Source organism: Cololabis saira, unplaced genomic scaffold (genome assembly GCF_033807715.1).
Source record: "Cololabis saira isolate AMF1-May2022 unplaced genomic scaffold, fColSai1.1 scf032, whole genome shotgun sequence".
In the NCBI taxonomy this organism is placed as follows: domain Eukaryota; kingdom Metazoa; phylum Chordata; class Actinopteri; order Beloniformes; family Belonidae; genus Cololabis; species Cololabis saira.
Genome location: NW_026906196.1, coordinates 557,501 through 562,500, shown reverse-complemented (window position 1 = coordinate 562,500; position 5,000 = coordinate 557,501). Strand labels below are relative to the sequence as shown.

The window sequence follows — 5,000 nt, the reverse complement described above, 5'->3', positions numbered from 1 at the left end:
TGCTTACGGCCATACCAGCCTGGATGAGCCCGATCTCGTCTGATCTCGGAAGCTAAGCAGGGTCGGGCCTGGTTAGTACTTGGATGGGAGACCGCCTGGGAATACCAGGTGCTGTAAGCATTTTCAACCAGCAGAGAGCGCTCTCGCTTAATCTACCCACACATATTTCAACGTGGTAACAGCGACAGCTCACGTCCAAAAGTGTTTTTCACATGGTTAAGGCACTTTAACTCCAACAAATAAGCGCTTCTAAATTATTATCACCAACAAATCAATGACTTATATTATATGACTTATCTTCAACTCCATATAAGAGGTATTTCAAGCTGCAGCTTCAGCTTACGGCCATACCAGCCTGGATGCGCCCGATCTCGTCTGATCTCGGAAGCTAAGCAGGGTCGGGCCTGGTTAGTACTTGGATGGGAGACCGCCTGGGAATACCAGGTGCTGTAAGCATTTTCAACCAGCAGAGAGCGCTCTCGCTTAATCTACCCACACATATTTCAACGTGGTAACAGCGACAGCTCACGTCCTAAAGTGTTTTGCACATGGTTAAGGCACTTTAACTCCAACAAATAAAACCAACAAATCAATGACTTATATTCTATGACTTATCTTCAACTCTATATAAGAGGTATTTCAAGCTGCAGCTTCTGCTTACGGCCATACCAGCCTGGATGCGCCCGATCTCGTCTGATCTCGGAAGCCAAGCAGGGTTGGGCCTGGTTAGTACTTGGATGGGAGACCGCCTGGAAATACCAGGTGCTGTAAGCTTTTTCAACCAGCAGAGAACGCTCTCGCTTAATCTACCCACACATATTTCAACGTGGTAACAGCGACAGCTCACGTCCTGAAGTGTTTTGCACATGGTTAAGGCACTTTAACTCCAACAAATAAAACCAACAAATCAATGACTTATATTCTATGACTTATCTTCAACTCCATATAAGAAGTATTTCAAGCTGCAGCTTCAGCTTACGGCCATACCAGCCTGGATGCGCCCGATCTTGTCTGATCTCGGAAGCTAAGCAGGGTCGGGCCTGGTTAGTACTTGGATGGGAGACCGCCTGGGAATACCAGGTGCTGTAAGCTTTTTCAACCAGCAGAGAGCGCTCTCGCTTAATCTACCCACACATATTTCAACGTGGTAAGAGCGACAGCTCACGTCCTAAAGTGTTTTGCACATGGTTAAGGCACCTTAACTCCAACAAATAAAACCAACAAATCAATGACTTATATTCTATGACTTATCTTCAACTCCATATCAGAGGTATTTCAAGCTGCAGCTTCTGCTTAAGGCCATACCAGCCTGGATGTGTCCGATCTCGTCTGATCTCGGAAGCTAAGCAGGGTCGGGCCTGGTTAGTACTTGGATGGGAGACCGCCTGGGAATACCAGGTGCTGTAAGCTTTTTCAACCAGCAGAGAGTGCTCTCGCTTAATCTACCCACACATATTTCAACGTGGTAACAGCGACAGCTCACGTCCTAAAGTGTTTTGCACATGGTAAAGGCACTTTAACTCCAACAAATAAGTGCTTCTAAATTATTATCACCAACAAATCAATGACTTATATTATATGACTTATCTTCAACTCCATATAAGAGGTATTTCAAGCTGCAGCTTCAGCTTACGGCCATATCAGCCTGGATGCGCCCGATCTCGTCTGATCTCGGAAGCTAAGCAGGGTCGGGCCTGGTTAGTACTTGGATGGGAGACCGCCTGGGAATACCAGGTGCTGTAAGCATTTTCAACCAGCAGAGAGCGCTCTCGCTTAATCTACCCACACATATTTCAACGTGGTAACAGTGACAGCTCACGTCCAAAAGTGTTTTGCACATGGTTAAGGCACTTTAACTCCAACAAATAAAACCAACAAATCAATGACTTATATTCTATGACTTATCTTCAACTCCATATCAGAGGTATTTCAAGCTGCAGCTTCTGCTTACGGTCATACCAGCCTGGATGCGCCCGATCTCGTCTGATCTCGGAAGCTAAGCAGGGTCAGGCCTGGTTAGTACTTGGATGGTAGACCGCCTGGGAATACCAGGTGCTGTAAGCTTTTTCAACCAGCAGAGAGCGCTCTCGCTTAATCTGCCCACACATATTTCAATGTGGTAACAGCGACAGCTCACGTCCTAAAGTGTTTTGCACATGGTTAAGGCACTTTAACTCCAACAAATAAAACCAACAAATCAATGACTTATATTCTATGACTTATCTTCAACTCCATATAAGAGGTATTTCAAGCTGCAGCTTCTGCTTACGGCCATACCAGCCTGGATGAGCCCGATCTCGTCTGATCTCGGAAGCTAAGCAGGGTCGGGCCTGGTTAGTACTTGGATGGGAGACCGCCTGGGAATACCAGGTGCTGTAAGCTTTTTCAACCAGCAGAGAGCGCTCTCGCTTAATCTACCCACACATATTTCAACGTGGTAAGAGCGACAGCTCACGTCCTAAAGTGTTTTGCACATGGTTAAGGCACGTTAACTCCAACAAATAAAACCAACAAATCAATGACTTATATTCTATGACTTATCTTCAACTCCATATCAGAGGTATTTCAAGCTGCAGCTTCTGCTTACGGCCATACCAGCCTGGATGCGCCCGATCTCGTCTGATCTCGGAAGCTAAGCAGGGTCGGGCCTGGTTAGTACTTGGATGGGAGACCGCCTGGGAATACCAGGTGCTGTAAGCTTTTTCAACCAGGAGAGAACGGTCTCGCTTAATCTAGCCACACATATTTCAACGTGGTAACAGCGACAGCTCACGTCCTAAAGTGTTTTGCACATGGTTAAGGCACTTTAACTCCAACAAATAAAACCAACAAATCAATGACTTATATTCTATGACTTATCTTCAACTCCATATAAGAGGTATTTCAAGCTGCAGCTTTTGCTTACGGCCATACCAGCCTGGATGCGCCCGATCTCGTCTGATCTCGGAAGCTAAGCAGGGTCGGCCCTGGTTAGTACTTGGATGGGAGACCGCCTGGGAATACCAGGTGCTGTAAGGTTTTTCAACCAGCAGAGAACCCTCTAGCTTAATCTACCCACACATATTTCAACGTGGTAACAGCGACAGCTCACGTCCTAAAGTGTTTTGCACATGGTTAAGGCACTTTAACTCCAACAAATAAGCGCTTCTAAATTATTATCACCAACAAATCAATGACTTGTATTATATGACTTATCTTCAACTCCATATAAGAGGTATTTCAAGCTGCAGCTTCTGCTTACGGCCATACCAGCCTGGATGCGCCCGATCTCGTCTGATCTCGGAAGCTAAGCAGGGTCGGGCCTGGTTAGTACTTGGATGGGAGACCGCCTGGGAATACCAGGTGCTGTAAGCTTTTTCAACCAGCAGAGAACGCTCTCGCTTAATCTACCCACACATATTTCAACGTGGTAAGAGCGACAGCTCACGTCCTAAAGTGTTTTGCACATGGTTAAGGCACCTTAACTCCAACAAATAAAACCAACAAATCAATGACTTATATTCTATGACTTATCTTCAACTCCATATCAGAGGTATTTCAAGCTGCAGCTTCTGCTTAAGGCCATACCAGCCTGGATGTGTCCGATCTCGTCTGATCTCGGAAGCTAAGCAGGGTCGGGCCTGGTTAGTACTTGGATGGGAGACCGCCTGGGAATACCAGGTGCTGTAAGCTTTTTCAACCAGCAGAGAGTGCTCTCGCTTAATCTACCCACACATATTTCAACGTGGTAACAGCGACAGCTCACGTCCTAAAGTGTTTTGCACATGGTAAAGGCACTTTAACTCCAACAAATAAGTGCTTCTAAATTATTATCACCAACAAATCAATGACTTATATTATATGACTTATCTTCAACTCCATATAAGAGGTATTTCAAGCTGCAGCTTCAGCTTACGGCCATATCAGCCTGGATGCGCCCGATCTCGTCTGATCTCGGAAGCTAAGCAGGGTCGGGCCTGGTTAGTACTTGGATGGGAGACCGCCTGGGAATACCAGGTGCTGTAAGCATTTTCAACCAGCAGAGAGCGCTCTCGCTTAATCTACCCACACATATTTCAACGTGGTAACAGTGACAGCTCACGTCCAAAAGTGTTTTGCACATGGTTAAGGCACTTTAACTCCAACAAATAAAACCAACAAATCAATGACTTATATTCTATGACTTATCTTCAACTCCATATCAGAGGTATTTCAAGCTGCAGCTTCTGCTTACGGTCATACCAGCCTGGATGCGCCCGATCTCGTCTGATCTCGGAAGCTAAGCAGGGTCAGGCCTGGTTAGTACTTGGATGGTAGACCGCCTGGGAATACCAGGTGCTGTAAGCTTTTTCAACCAGCAGAGAGCGCTCTCGCTTAATCTGCCCACACATATTTCAATGTGGTAACAGCGACAGCTCACGTCCTAAAGTGTTTTGCACATGGTTAAGGCACTTTAACTCCAACAAATAAAACCAACAAATCAATGACTTATATTCTATGACTTATCTTCAACTCCATATAAGAGGTATTTCAAGCTGCAGCTTCTGCTTACGGCCATACCAGCCTGGATGAGCCCGATCTCGTCTGATCTCGGAAGCTAAGCAGGGTCGGGCCTGGTTAGTACTTGGATGGGAGACCGCCTGGGAATACCAGGTGCTGTAAGCTTTTTCAACCAGCAGAGAGCGCTCTCGCTTAATCTACCCACACATATTTCAACGTGGTAAGAGCGACAGCTCACGTCCTAAAGTGTTTTGCACATGGTTAAGGCACGTTAACTCCAACAAATAAAACCAACAAATCAATGACTTATATTCTATGACTTATCTTCAACTCCATATCAGAGGTATTTCAAGCTGCAGCTTCTGCTTACGGCCATACCAGCCTGGATGCGCCCGATCTCGTCTGATCTCGGAAGCTAAGCAGGGTCGGGCCTGGTTAGTACTTGGATGGGAGACCGCCTGGGAATACCAGGTGCTGTAAGCTTTTTCAACCAGGAGAGAACGGTCTCGCTTAATCTAGCC

At 46.1% G+C, this 5,000-nt stretch overlaps 16 non-coding genes across 16 annotated transcripts; all 16 read left to right on the top strand.

Annotated features, from left to right (window-relative positions):
- The first annotated feature begins 1 nt into the window (after position 1).
- Positions 2-120, top strand: LOC133429717 (5S ribosomal RNA). Its single transcript, XR_009774632.1, has one exon. It is a non-coding gene; the product is annotated as a 5S ribosomal RNA (ribosomal RNA).
- Positions 121-337: 217 nt separating this feature from the next.
- Positions 338-456, top strand: LOC133429433 (5S ribosomal RNA). Its single transcript, XR_009774360.1, has one exon. It is a non-coding gene; the product is annotated as a 5S ribosomal RNA (ribosomal RNA).
- Positions 457-655: 199 nt separating this feature from the next.
- LOC133429746 (5S ribosomal RNA) lies at positions 656-774 on the top strand. The gene has a single exon (XR_009774660.1). It is a non-coding gene; the product is annotated as a 5S ribosomal RNA (ribosomal RNA).
- A 199-nt stretch (positions 775-973) lies between these two features.
- LOC133429650 (5S ribosomal RNA) lies at positions 974-1,092 on the top strand. The gene has a single exon (XR_009774567.1). It is a non-coding gene; the product is annotated as a 5S ribosomal RNA (ribosomal RNA).
- A 199-nt stretch (positions 1,093-1,291) lies between these two features.
- LOC133429196 (5S ribosomal RNA) lies at positions 1,292-1,410 on the top strand. Its single transcript, XR_009774158.1, has one exon. It is a non-coding gene; the product is annotated as a 5S ribosomal RNA (ribosomal RNA).
- A 217-nt stretch (positions 1,411-1,627) lies between these two features.
- Positions 1,628-1,746, top strand: LOC133429609 (5S ribosomal RNA). Its single transcript, XR_009774528.1, has one exon. It is a non-coding gene; the product is annotated as a 5S ribosomal RNA (ribosomal RNA).
- Positions 1,747-1,945: 199 nt separating this feature from the next.
- On the top strand, positions 1,946-2,064 carry LOC133429087 (5S ribosomal RNA). Its single transcript, XR_009774053.1, has one exon. It is a non-coding gene; the product is annotated as a 5S ribosomal RNA (ribosomal RNA).
- A 199-nt stretch (positions 2,065-2,263) lies between these two features.
- LOC133429662 (5S ribosomal RNA) lies at positions 2,264-2,382 on the top strand. The gene has a single exon (XR_009774579.1). It is a non-coding gene; the product is annotated as a 5S ribosomal RNA (ribosomal RNA).
- A 199-nt stretch (positions 2,383-2,581) lies between these two features.
- Positions 2,582-2,700, top strand: LOC133429375 (5S ribosomal RNA). The gene has a single exon (XR_009774304.1). It is a non-coding gene; the product is annotated as a 5S ribosomal RNA (ribosomal RNA).
- Positions 2,701-2,899: 199 nt separating this feature from the next.
- LOC133429090 (5S ribosomal RNA) lies at positions 2,900-3,018 on the top strand. Its single transcript, XR_009774056.1, has one exon. It is a non-coding gene; the product is annotated as a 5S ribosomal RNA (ribosomal RNA).
- Positions 3,019-3,235: 217 nt separating this feature from the next.
- On the top strand, positions 3,236-3,354 carry LOC133429374 (5S ribosomal RNA). The gene has a single exon (XR_009774303.1). It is a non-coding gene; the product is annotated as a 5S ribosomal RNA (ribosomal RNA).
- A 199-nt stretch (positions 3,355-3,553) lies between these two features.
- On the top strand, positions 3,554-3,672 carry LOC133429195 (5S ribosomal RNA). Its single transcript, XR_009774157.1, has one exon. It is a non-coding gene; the product is annotated as a 5S ribosomal RNA (ribosomal RNA).
- A 217-nt stretch (positions 3,673-3,889) lies between these two features.
- On the top strand, positions 3,890-4,008 carry LOC133429608 (5S ribosomal RNA). The gene has a single exon (XR_009774527.1). It is a non-coding gene; the product is annotated as a 5S ribosomal RNA (ribosomal RNA).
- A 199-nt stretch (positions 4,009-4,207) lies between these two features.
- LOC133429086 (5S ribosomal RNA) lies at positions 4,208-4,326 on the top strand. Its single transcript, XR_009774052.1, has one exon. It is a non-coding gene; the product is annotated as a 5S ribosomal RNA (ribosomal RNA).
- A 199-nt stretch (positions 4,327-4,525) lies between these two features.
- Positions 4,526-4,644, top strand: LOC133429661 (5S ribosomal RNA). Its single transcript, XR_009774578.1, has one exon. It is a non-coding gene; the product is annotated as a 5S ribosomal RNA (ribosomal RNA).
- A 199-nt stretch (positions 4,645-4,843) lies between these two features.
- On the top strand, positions 4,844-4,962 carry LOC133429373 (5S ribosomal RNA). Its single transcript, XR_009774302.1, has one exon. It is a non-coding gene; the product is annotated as a 5S ribosomal RNA (ribosomal RNA).
- Positions 4,963-5,000: the final 38 nt, after the last annotated feature.